This window comes from Bubalus bubalis, chromosome 1 (assembly GCF_019923935.1).
Source record: "Bubalus bubalis isolate 160015118507 breed Murrah chromosome 1, NDDB_SH_1, whole genome shotgun sequence".
Lineage (NCBI taxonomy): Eukaryota > Metazoa > Chordata > Mammalia > Artiodactyla > Bovidae > Bubalus > Bubalus bubalis.
Genome location: NC_059157.1, coordinates 56960177 through 56973694, shown reverse-complemented (window position 1 = coordinate 56973694; position 13518 = coordinate 56960177).

Sequence of the window (13518 nt, the reverse complement as noted above, 5' to 3'; positions counted from 1 at the left end):
TTCTTGAAGAGATCTCTAGTATCACCCATCCTATTGTTTTCCTCTATTTCTTTGCATTGACCACTGAGGAAGGCTTTCTTATCTCCCCTTGCTATTCTTAGGAACTCTGCATTCAAATGGATGTATCTTTCCTTGTCTCCTTTTGCCTTTCGCTCCTCTTCTTTTAACAGGTATTTGTAAGGCCTCCTCATACAACCATTTGGCCTTTTTGCATTTCTTTTTCTTGGAGATGGTCTTGATCCCTGCCTCCTGAACAATGTCATGAACCTTTGTCCATGGTTCTTCAGGCATTCTATCTGTCAGATCTAATCCCTTGAATCTATTTCTCAATTCCACAGCATAATTGTAGGGGACTTGATTTAGGTCATACCTGAATGCTCTAATGATTTTCCCTATTGTTTTCAATTTAAGTCTGAATTTGGAAGTAAGGAGTTCATGATCTGAGCCATCTTTGGCTGCAAAGAATATAATCAATATGATTTTAGTATTGACCATCTTGTGATATCCATGTGTAGTCTTCTCTTGTGTTGTTGGAAGAGGGTGTTTGCTATGACCTGTGTGTTCTCTTAACAAAAACTCTTATTACACTTTGCCCTGCTTCATTCTGTACTCCAAGGCCCAATTTGCCTGTTACTCTAGGTATTTCTTGACTTCCTACTTTTGCATTCCAGTCCCCTATAATGAAAAGGACATCTTTTTTGGGTGTTAATTATGAAAGGTCCTGTTGGTCTTCATAGAACCGTTCACCTTCAGCTTCTTCAGCGTTACTGGTTGGGGCATAGACTTGTATTACTGTGATACTGAATGGTTTGCCTTGGAAATGAGCAGAGATCATTCTGTCGTTTTTGAGATTGCAACCAAGTACTGCATTTCAGACTCTTTTGTTGACCATGATGGCTACTCCATTTCTTCTAAGGGATTCTTGCCCACAGTAGTAGGTATAATGTTCAAATGAGTTAAATTCACCCATTCCAGTCCATTTTAGTCTGCTGGTTCCTAAAATGTCTATGTTCACTCTTGCCATCTCCTGTTTGACCACTTCCAATTTGCCCTGATTCATGGACCTAATGTTCCAGGTTCCTATGCAGTATTGCTCTTTACAGCATCGAACTTTACTTCCATCACCAGTAACATCCACAACTGGGTGTTGTTTTTGAACACTGTGAATAAGGCTACCATCCATGGGGTCACAAAGATTCGGACTTGACTGAGTGAATTCCACTGTCACTTTCATTCAATCATTCTCCTCCTCATAGAGGGTATTAACTCTAAAATTGCACAGTTAAGCAAAGCAATATGAGTACAGGAATGATTAAGCAGAAATAATACTGTACTAATTCCCTACTGCAGGTCTGACTCATAGGTCTTTCCTGGTGGTTCAGTCAATAAAGAGTCTGCCTGCAGTGCGGAGACCCGAGTTCAATCCCCGGGTTGGGAAGATCCCCTGGAGAAGGAAATGACAACCCTTACAGAAGTCTTGCCTGGAGAACTCCATGAACAGAGGAGCCTTGTGGGCTACAGCTCATGGGATCACAAACAGTTGGACACAACTGAGTGACTAATACTTTCACTTTCAATTCTCTACTGCAGCCAAACTATCACAAACTCTGTGGCTTAAAACAACAAAAGTAGTGAAAATGTATTCTCTTATAGTTTTATGGGTCAGAAATCTAAAATTGTGTCTTACTGGACCAAAATCAAGGTGCTGACAGGCATGTGTTCCTTCCAAAGGCTACAGGGAAGAATCTGTTCCCTTGAGTTTTCCAGAGTCTAGAGGGCACCTGCATTCCTTGTCTCATGGCCTCTTCCTTCATTCAAAGTGTTTCATTTCAACACTGCTTCCTTCACTATATATAGTCTCTGTAACTTTGATTCTCTCATCTATTTTTTAAAAAGACCCTATGATTACTTTGGACCCACCCAGAAAATCTAGAATAAACTTCCCATTCCAAGATCCTTACTTTAGCCAACTATAAAGTCCCTTTTGCCATGAAGGTAATATATTCCGAGATTCTGGAGACTAAGTCATGGATTTTTCTTAACAATTCTACTTGAATTCTTGAATTGCTTTATTTGCTAATTTGATTTACATTTGCTTTATATCTAGAAGAACATGCCATGCTCTTGTTATATTAATCACTAACCCTTTAGTAGTGGTCGGAGAAGGAAATGGCCACCCACCCCAGGATTCTTGCCTGGAGAATCCTATGGACAGAGGAGACTGGCAGGCTACAGTCTGTGGGGTTGCAAGAGTCAGACATGACTTAGCAACTAAACTACTAACACTAAGCTGTTTGTTGAACCATATTTATTTTCATTTAATATTTTCTTTTAATTCCAATTGCACACAAACACACACACAAAAAAACCCCATAAATTTTCTTTAGATATTTTAACAGTTGAGCATACTTTACCCTTAAAGTCCATGAAATAGTTAATGGCAGTAATTTAATAATCTGTTATATTAAATTTTAAAGTTTAACATTTAGCAAAATTTTGCTTCATAAATTCACTTTTTTAGAATGAAAAAAATGTATGCAAGTTAGAATTCATGCTCAGACCAATCCCCTTTTCCCTTACTCAAAATAAAAGCTTTAAAAAGCATGGTATAGGGACTTCCCTGGTGGTCTGGTGGCTAAGACTCTGTGCTCCCAATGCAGGGACCTGGGTTCAATCCCTGGTCAGGGAACTAGATCCCACATGTCAGGAGGAAGAGCAAAGATTCCATGAGCTGCAACTAAGACTCTGAACAGCCAAACAAATAAACATTTAAAAATAAATAAAAAGCACGGTATAATAGTTTTAGTCATGAAGGCACTGCCTAGCTCTGATCCACATGGTTAATGTATGCCAGGAGTGTAACCTGCAATGAAAGTTTCATAACAGTTAATACTCTCAGACACAGAGAATTCTGAAAGCTCTGGTTTTTCATCCACTAGCACAACTCTCCAATAACTAAGGGAAACTCTCAAAAGAATTACTATGAAGTAAAATGCCTTCCACAAACCAACCACAACCCACCTTTCAATCCTATCTTAGAACACTCTCTTTTGTTTTTCTTTTTATGTATAAAGAACTTTTTAAGTTCTTAAAAATAATTAAACACTTTCCCCTTGGTGTCTTCACACATGATTTACTTTGTGCCTGAAATGATGTAACCAAGCTCACTTTTTATAGAATGCTTAATGCTTTTTGAATCTCAAGCTATTCATATATTTGTGACCTTGCAATCTCTTTTATAGTCAAGCTGAGAAAATATCTTAGACGTCTAGTGAGCTGTCATTTCTTGAAAAATTAAAATAAAAAGAAACACATGCAGCAAAATATTCTTTGGATTTGCTTTCAATCTGAAAAAAGAAATATGCATAAATGCATAACAAATATAAAACTTCCAAACAATACAAGCATGTTTTTTAAGAAAACTATGATATAAGCATTAGTTCCTCTCATTCTAGCTCTCACCAAATGTAAACACATTAATAGCTTTTTTTTTTTTTTTTTTCTCCGTAGACGCTAACCATTATATGAATGCCTATACCTGGAGCATTTCTATTTCTGAATATAAAAAGTAACCAAAAGTAACTGCAACAATTAAAAATACCAAAAACCGAGTTTGGAAAGATCAGATAGCTGTAGAAGCAAGGGAGACTACATGAATTTAAATTCCAGAGAGGAATGATCCCTTTAGGATACAGTATATGCATTAAATCAGATTTTGTACTGTGTCTCTAACCAGAAGAACACGCCTATATGTCTGGGACCCAAAAGGGTGAATGCAGAAGTCATCCAGTTATCTTACTTATTGCTAGAGATGTTGAGTTTCCAGTCCCTGCAATTCTGGACTGTACAAGATTGGAGAATTTAGTCACAAAGGGAGACACATTCTTGTCAACGAACATTTGCAGCCACTCAATAAGCTACAAACTCCATTTCCAGGATCCTTTGAACTTCTTGTGGCTGGCTGAAGTAGAAACCGCTGTACTGTCGGGATAAATGACCCTAATCAGAAGACAGTGGTTGAACTGCTGTCAAGCAATGATGTCAAGCAGGAGTATGTGTGGAACCCACATGACCACACTGATGCAGTGTGACCGTGAATTGATAGGAATAACAAACCTATCCTGAAAAGAGCATAATGGTCAAAGACTCAGATCCCTCTCTAATAATGACATCATTCAGTTAACTTCAGTTGCTCAGTCATGTCTGACTTTTTGTGACCCATGAATCACAGCACGCCAGGCCTCCCTGTCCATCACCAACTCCCGGAGTTCACTCAAACTCATGTCCATCGAGGCAGTGATGCCATTCAACAACCTCATCCTCTGTGGTCCCCTTCTCCTCCTGACCCCAATCCCTCCCAGCATCAGAGTCTTTTCCAATGAGTCAACTCTCCGCATGAGGTGGCCAAAGTATTGGAGTTTCAGCTTCAGCATCAGTCTTTCCAATGAACACCCAGGACTGATCTCCTTTAGCCTGGACTGGCTGGGTCTCCTTGCAATCCAAGGGACTCTCAAGAGTCTTCTCCAAAACCACAGTTCAAAGGCATACATTCTTCAGCGCTCAGCTTTCTTCACAGTCCAACTCTCATATCCATACATAACCACTGGAAAAACCATAGCCTTGACTAGACAGACCTTTGTTGGCAAAGTAATATCTCTGCTTTTCGATTCGCTATCTAGGTTGGTCATAACTTTCCTTCCAAGGAGTAAGCATCTTTTAATTTCATGGCTGCAATCACCATCTGCAGTGATTTTGGAGCCCAAAAAAATAAAGTCTGACACTGACATAAGTCCTATTAACGAGTCAGTCACCAGATGGTGCAGTGGTAAAGAATCCATCTGCCAATGCAGGAGACATGGGAGAAGCAGATTCAGTCCTTAGGTTGGGAAGATCCCTTGGAGAAGGAAATAACAACCCACTTCAGTATCCTTGCCTGGAGACTCCCAGGGACAGAGGAGCCTGGTGGGCTACAGTCCATGGGGGTACAAAGAATCAAACATAATTTAAGAGTAAATAATAACAACAACAGACATCAAAACAATAAAATGATAGCTGAAGGGATAGCTGGGTTGAGGGGAATTTAAATAGATCAGGTGAGTAAGATGAGTAAGAGTTATAATCTGAAGATGATCTGCAGAAACAGAATCCATAGTTTATCCTATTAACCTCCCTCTTCTAAATTTCACCTCAATAAAACAAACTTATAGATCTATTCTATAAGTCTGTCTAGAAAGTAGATCTATGTGGTTCAGTTCAGTTCAGTTCATTTCAGTCACTCAGCTGTGTCTGACTCTTTGCGACCCCATGAATCACAGTACACCAGGCCTCCTTGTCCATCACCAACTCCCGGAGTTCACTCAGACTCACATCCATCGAGTCAGTGATGCCATCCAGCCATCTCATCCTCTGTCGTGCCCTTCTCCTCCTGACCCTAATCCCTCCCAGCATCAGAGTCTTTTCCAATGAGTCAACTCTTCGCATCAGGTGGCCAAAGTATTAGAACTCCAGCTTCAGCATCATTCCTTCCAAAGATCACCCAGGACTGATCTCCTTCAGAATGGACTGGTTGGATCTCCTTGCAGTCCAAGGGACTCTCAACAGTCTTCTCCAACACCACAGTTCAAAAGCATCAATTCTTCAGGGTTCAGCTTTCTTCACAGTCCAACTCTCACATCCATACATGACTACTGGAAAAACCATAGCCTTGACTAGATGCACCTTTGTTAGCAAAGTAATGTCTCTGCTTTTTAATATGCTATCTAGGTTGGTCATAACTTTCCTTCCAAGGAGTAAGCGTCTTTTAATTTTATGGCTGAAGTCACCATCTGCAGTGATTTTGGAGCCCCAAAAAATAAAGTCTTACACTGTTTCCACTGTTTCCCCATCTATTTCCCATGAAGTGATGGGACCAGATGCCATGATCTTTGTTTTCTGAATGTGGAGTTGTAAGCCAACTTTCTCACTCTCCTCTTTCACCTTCATCAAGAGGCTTTTTAGTTCCTCTTCACCTTCTGCCATAAGGGTGGTATCATCTGCATATCTGAGGTTATTGATATTTCTCCCAGCAATCTTGATTTCATCTTGTGCTTCTTCTAGCCCAGCGTTTCTCATGATGTACTCTGCATATAAGTTAAATCAACAGGGTGACAATATACAGCCTTGATGCACTCCTTTTCCTATTTGGAACCAGTCTGTTGTTACATGTCCAGTTCTAACTCTTGCTTCCTGACCTGCAAACAAATTTCTCAAGATGTCGGTCAGGTGGTCTGATATTCCCATCTCTTTCAGAATTTTCCACAGTTTATTGTGATCCACACAGTCAAAGGCTTTAGCATAGTCAATAAAGCAGAAATAGATGTTTTTCTGGAACTCTCTTGCTTTTTCAATGAATCCAGCGGATCCTGGCAATTTGGTCTCAAACCAGCTTGAACATCTTTGTGGTACAAGTGACTAAATGTAAACTCAGATCTACTGCTTCTGGGAACACGGCTAAGGAATGGCCCCACAGCCCCAGTTCTGTCACGCTGCTGTTGTTGTTTATTCGTTAAGTCACATCTGACTCTCTGTGATGCCATGGGCTGTAGTCCACCAGGCTCCTCCGTCCATCAAATTATCCAGGCAAGAATACTGGAGTGGGTTGTCATTTCCTTCTCCAAGGGATCTTCTTAACCTAGGGATCAAACCTGTGTCTCCTTCTTGGCAGGAGGACTCTTTACCACTGAGCCACCAGGCTAGTGTGTGTGTGTGTGTGTGTGTGTGTGTGCACGTGTGCTCATGTATTTAAATATTTAAGCTTATAAAAGCTCATTTATAGAATATTTAAATATATGAGCCACCTGCCTCCCACTGTTATGCAATACACAGGAAACAAAGTCTAGAGAGGGAAGCCAACATATGTAAGACTGGTCTCCACTCCAGACATTTGACCAGGTTTAAGCTCTAAATCTCAGAAAATTTGAGGAATTCCCAGGAAGAAGTTCAAAGTGCTGCCAAACCCTGAATGGTCTATATTTACAGGACTGTGGAGAAGCGGGGTGAGGCAGGGAGGCACTAGCTTAGAAAGGCAATATGAAATCTATTAGTCTCATGTACTTAGGAAGCAATGCCACATGGTAAAGAGGTGTTTGCAACACTGACCAGTCAAGCCACACATCCAGGGCATTTTCAAAGTCTGAACTAGATAGAGCTGCCACATCTCCCAATATAACAATTTTTACATGAGATTGGGGTGACTTCCCATAAATTCTATGAGGATGTATGCTAAATTGCTTCAGTAACTTCTGATACTTTGCAACCCCAAGGAATATAGCCCACCAGGCTCTTCTGTTCCTGGGATTCTCCAGGCAAGAATCCTGGAGCAACCAGGTTGCCATGCCCTTTTCCAGGGTATCTTCCCAGCACAGAGATCCAACCTGCATCTCTTATGTCTCCTGCATTGGTAGGTGGGTTCTTTACCACTTATGCAATGTGGGAAGCCCCCCATACACCTGTTGTTATTCAGTTGCTCTTCCATGGCCAACCCTTTGTGACCCCATGGACTGCAGCATGCCAGGCTTCCCTGCCCTTCAGCATCACCCTGAGCTTGCTCAAACTCATGTCCATTGAGTCACTGATGCCATCAAATCATCTCATCCTCTGCCATCCCCTTTGCCTTCTCCTTTCAACCTTTCCCAGCTTCAGGGTCTTCTCTAATGAGTTGGCTCTTTGCATCAGGTGGCCAAAGTGTTGGAGTTTCAGCCTCAGCATCAGTCCTTCCAATGAATATTCAGGACTGATTTCCTTTAGGATGGACTGGTTTGATCTTCTTGGCATCCAAGGGACTCTCAAGAGTCTTCTCCAAAACCACAGCTTGCTGCTGCTAAGTTGCTTCAGTCGTGTCCAACTCTGTGGGACCCTACAGATGGCAGCCCACCAGGCTCTGCCGTCCCTGGGATTCTCCAGGCAAGAACACTGGAGTGGGTTGCCATTTCCTTCTCCAATGCATGAAAGTGAAAGTGAAGTTGCTCGGTAAGTGTCCGAATCTTCGTGACCCCGTGGACTACAGCCTACCAGGCTCCTCCATCCATGGGATTTTCCAGGCAAGAGTACGGGTGTGGGTTGCCATTGCCTTCTCTGAAACCACAGCTTAAAAGAATTAATTCTTTGGTGCTCAGCCTTCTTTATGGTCCAAATCTCACATCCATACATGACTACTAGAAAAACCATAGCTTTGACTAGATGGACCTTTGTTGGCAAAATAATGTCTCTGCTTTTTAATATGCTGTCTAGGTTGGTCATAGCTTTTCTTCCAAGGAGCAAGAGTCTTTTAACTTCACAGCTGCAGTCACCATCTTCAGCGATTTTGGAGCCCAAGATAATAAAGTGCATCACTGTTTCCATTGTTTGCCATTTATTTTCTATCTGTTAATTAAGGAATGGAGAAACACTCATAGGGAGTGAACAGTGGACTCAGCAGAGAAAAGAATCAGTGAATTGAAAGAGTTCAATGGAAATCATCTTCAGTGAAGCACTGAGAGGAAAATGAATGAAAAAATATCTATAAATATGACGCTATAGAATACAGTCAAATACAGACTAACCAGAACATATTGATAGCATACATGGGGGAACATGTCTCAATGTATGTTTTTTCCTTTAATTTTGTTTCTTTATTGCATCATTTTTTTTGTATAGTTCACATTTAAATAGGACTAACAATATATTTCTTTTTAAACTAATCAAATTACAAAATAAATACAAAACAAAAATGACAATATTTAGTGGCTCAGTTAGTAAAAAAAAAAAGTCCTCCTGCTCAATGGAGGAGACACAAGAGACTCTGGTTTGATCCCTGGGTCGGGACAATCTCCCTGGAGGAGGAAATGGCAACCTACTCTAGTATTTCTGCCTAGAAAATCCGATGAACAGAGAAACCTGGTGAGCTACAGACCATGGAGTCACAAAGAGTTGGACACAACTGAGCACTCAGATATTAACAAAAGGAAAATTAGAACATATTTATTTATTAACTATTAACTATTTCATATCTACCTACTCTTTTTGGAATGGCTTAAGATATAATCCAGAATTCCTATAAGATCATATAAAATATTTAAAATAGTATAAGGATGATGAGTCAAATAATGGATGCTTGGTATATGAAGTCTGTTCCTACCTTGATGACAGGTCATCATATAGCTCATCTCTGTGAAAGGACAGCATTCCCTTTCTCCTGCACATCTTCATGTCTGCTTCTGAGACACACTGTATATAAAAAGCTACAGAGAGAATGTGGTTAATGAGAAGCTTCTAAAGCTGTGCTCCAAAACTAGCTCTGGGCAAAATGATGCTTAGAGCTAGAGGAGGAGCAAATCATGTAGATTTCATTATCCAGCTCGAAGCCTGTTTGCTCAACAGCAGAATTTTGCACTTATAATGGAGAAAAGAGCCTGTTTGGGGTAATTTATTTTGGAATTGCTCTGTCAAATGCTAATTTCATTTTGGCTTCATGAGGGCAATTTGGCTCATATGTTTGTGTTTTGATGACGGCATTATAATAGTATTAAAATTCTAGTAACCCTATGGAGATTACAAAACTTTCTCCAGGCACAGTTCTTGCCATTGGAAAGACTGAATGATGAATAATAAATGATGGAAAATTTTTAAATGAATTCACTCAGCAAAAATGTATTGAGTGAACACTGTGTACCAGACACATGCTAGCTATAAATCATTTTAGGCAACAGTAAGTAATCCAGAGTGCAAAACATGATTAACAGGAAACCACAATCACTATTCAAAATGTTTGCTTTGTCTCCAAGCAAGGCTTCAAATTTAGTGAAATTTCAGAAAAGTTTATTTGTGATCTATCTGATCTTATGAGTTATAAAACCTCAAAATACAGTGCTTGAAAAATATGAATTTCTTATCTAATACAATAGACAGATATTCCAGTGCTTTTTATGGTATATTGATCAAATTAGGTTACCAGACTTCTTTCATCTTTTACTTTGCCATCATTATTAGGCTTTGTCCACAATATGAAAAATAGCTCCTGCCAGCAAGAAAAAAGAAAAGAGAAGAGCAATTCATATCTTTTGAAAGAAATGATCTAGAATTTGACCACATCATTTCTATTCATATTTTATTACCCCAAACAGAAAGTTTGGTCACGCACCTAATGAAGGCAAGGGCATAGCATTTAGTTGGGTGGTCATGTAGATGCTTCTTCCCACAGATAAAATACACTCAGCTTTAACCCAATAATGACAAAGCAAGAACTCCTGCACTTACTATACCAAGGTAAATTTCCACAATATTTTGATGCTAAATAATCATTTCCTGCAGGGTTTTATCCCAAATAATAAACCAAATCCTCCCCATGCAAAGTATAATATACAATAGAGACATGATAACTACCATAATCCAATTCAGAAAATGAAAGCACATTAAACAGTCTCTATGCTGCAGCCATCTGCAAAACATATGAGGCATGAATATGAGAAGTCTTTGCCCTGGTATTCAAGGAAGTCATATTGATTAGTTTAAATGGCAGCTCTGGGTTCTATTCTCTTTAGAGATTCTTTGTTCAGTTTGCTCTAGAGCCACATTTATGATAGTCATGGAAAAGGGAAATTATATCCCTGAAATCTGCCCAACATTTTCTTCTTATTTTTGTGAGATATGCTTGGAATCCAGAGTTACTAAGAGTCACACATTCCCAGGTTTTTTCAGTCCAGGTAATTGTGATTTGTTGATGCCCACAAAATGCACAGCAGAATTCCAGTTTATTTGATGCTAATCAGTTCCATGTGTGAGTAACTACAACAAAGATCCATATCTTGAAATAGTTGGTTTGTTTTGTTGCATTTCTGTTTTAATCTCTTAATTTTTTTTTAATTCAAGAAATGTTATTGACCTCAGAATTCCACCATCCTTCTTTGTTGAAAGTGACAATTTCTTTAAAGTAGGGCTTCAGAGTGAGAGTTAGAGATGAGATGCTATACTGCTCTGGATGGATAGAATAGAAAGAGGGTCCCTCTCTGTGCTGAGGCACTCCCTCAGGCATGGACTCAGCACATGGACAGGGTCTTTGTAAGAAGTAAAAAGGGCACTTTCCTCCTGTAGAAGCCAACCTCATAGTATGCTGAATGGAGCTGAAGCTAAATTTCAGCCCTAACCTGCCCTCTGCACTGTAATGCATCACTCAGCTGTATACACTGATCTTGCATTATGATAACCTGGAACAATAGGCTAGAGTAGTAAAGGAAAAAACTGTCTTTAATTTGGTACTTGCAGCTGGACTGGCTTCCTAAGTCTCGCTAAATAGAGGGAGACAAACTTGGGGACCTAGTGTCGTCTCTTGCCCAGGCTGCTTCTTTAAAGTTGTTTTGTTTGCTGCTTTTGGGTTTCCCTGGTGGCTCAAACGGTAAAGAATCTGTCTGCAATGCAGGAAACCCACGTTTGATCCCTGGGTCAGGAAGATCACCTGGATAAGGGAATGGCAACCCACTGCAGTATTCTTGCTTGGAGAATTAGTGTCTGACTCTTTCATGACCTCATGGACTGTAGCTCACTAGGCTCCTCTGTCTATGGGATTTCCCAGGCAAGAATACTGAAGTGAGTTGTCAACTTCTTCTCCAGGGGAATCTTCCTGAGTCAGGGATTGAACCCATGTCTCCTGCGTTGGCAGGCAGATTCTTTATCATTCAGCCACCAGGTACCATCTTTTAAAAAACAATGTGTACTTTACTACAGGTAGCAAGAGACAGAAAAGAAAAAAAAAAAAAAAAAAAAAAACAAATTCAAGCAAAAACTGCTTATGTCTAAACATTTTTGCTGAAAGATGAAGCTCTGTTGGTAAATAATCTGCCTTCCAAAGAATCCCTGGTGACATTTTAGCAGAACATATAGGACATCACAAACTCCAATAAACAATAGCTGTGTCCTTACTCAGCTTTCTCCCTGTTCTACTAAGAAAGGCCACATTGCTTTTATTATTTCTCCCAGAATTTTTCTACATGATTTTACTAAATTCTTTATTGCTTGGGATACGAGTTAGGCTATCTGCATAAGAGACCACAAAACACAGTAACTTGAACAGTACTTAGACTTTGTTTCATTCTTACAGATAATTTTGTTGGTAGACAAAGAAAGGTTTGGAAACGATGTCAAGGAGATAGTTCATCTATTGAATGGATTATAGACTTACTTGGTAGAGGTTAACTCAACACAATAATTGTGTTGCAGTCTGTAAATGGGAAAAAATAAGGGAACATACACACCTGAATGCTAAGGCACTTACCAGAGGCTATAAATTTTAGTCTACAGTGGGTATTTGTATCCTTACTACAAGTAAAGATGGATATATGTTGGTGGAACCACTGGCAACCAATTTCAATATATAGATATAGTTTTGAACATTTACTTTGGATATTTATAAGAGCATAACTGAGGGAGCTAAATGAGTTTTATTACCAGATTATAGTATGATAATGAAATGAATAACAAAGTGCTAATGACAAATGACTGTCACTCAGTCATGTCTGACTTTTTGACCCCATAGACTGTAGCATGCCAGGCCTCCCTGTCCTTCACCATCTCCCACAGCCTGCTCAAACTCATGTCCATTGAGTCGGTGATGCCATCCAACCATCTCATCCTCTGTCATCCCCTTCTCCTCCTGCCTTCAATCTTTCCCAGCAGCAGGGTCTTTTCTAATGAGTCAGTTCTTTGCATCAGGTGGCTAAAATATTGGAGCTTCAGCTTCAGCATCAGTCATTTCAATGAATATTCAGGACTAATCTCCTTTAGGATTGACTGGTTTGATCTTCTTACAGTCCAAGAGACTCCAATAGTCTTCTCTAACACTACATTTCAAAAGTATCAATTCTTCAGTGCTCAGCCTTCTTTATGGTCCAACTCTTACATTCTATTTATTGTCTTTAAGCATTTTTAAATCAGAATCAGAGAATAAAGGGCAAACGCCACCTAGGGTGAGTAAGGATACAGTTGTGTGAAAAATGCATAAATTCAACAAAATGTTAAGCTAGTATATGAATGGAAATAAACTAGATGGTTTGTCTGTAATTAAGTGTCTCCAAGTAAATTTCTTCTTAGACCTCCCTTTCATCTTGGCTTCTGAGGTAGCACTTCCTCCACAACTGATTTCCTAATTAATGTTCCATACATTCAAAGTTGTTATTATGAATTATTTGGATTGTGGCAAGAAAGTACCATTGTATTCAACATAGTAGCAATAAATCATCTTCTGCTATAGTAGTATGCAATTTTAGGAGTATATTAAAATAGCAATAATAAAATATAAACCTTCTATTTTCATTTTTTTCACAAAAGCAAATTGTTAAGTGCTTAAACTTATAGTAGATCATGTGCTTTATATCCAAAGACATATTTCTGCTTCTTGTTTTAACCAAAACAAATTGCCAATGTCTTCTTTTATCAAATCTTGAAATTGTTATTTTTGTTAAAATCAGCAAATCCAATTCCAAATTATTTCACAGAGGATTACAGATTGAT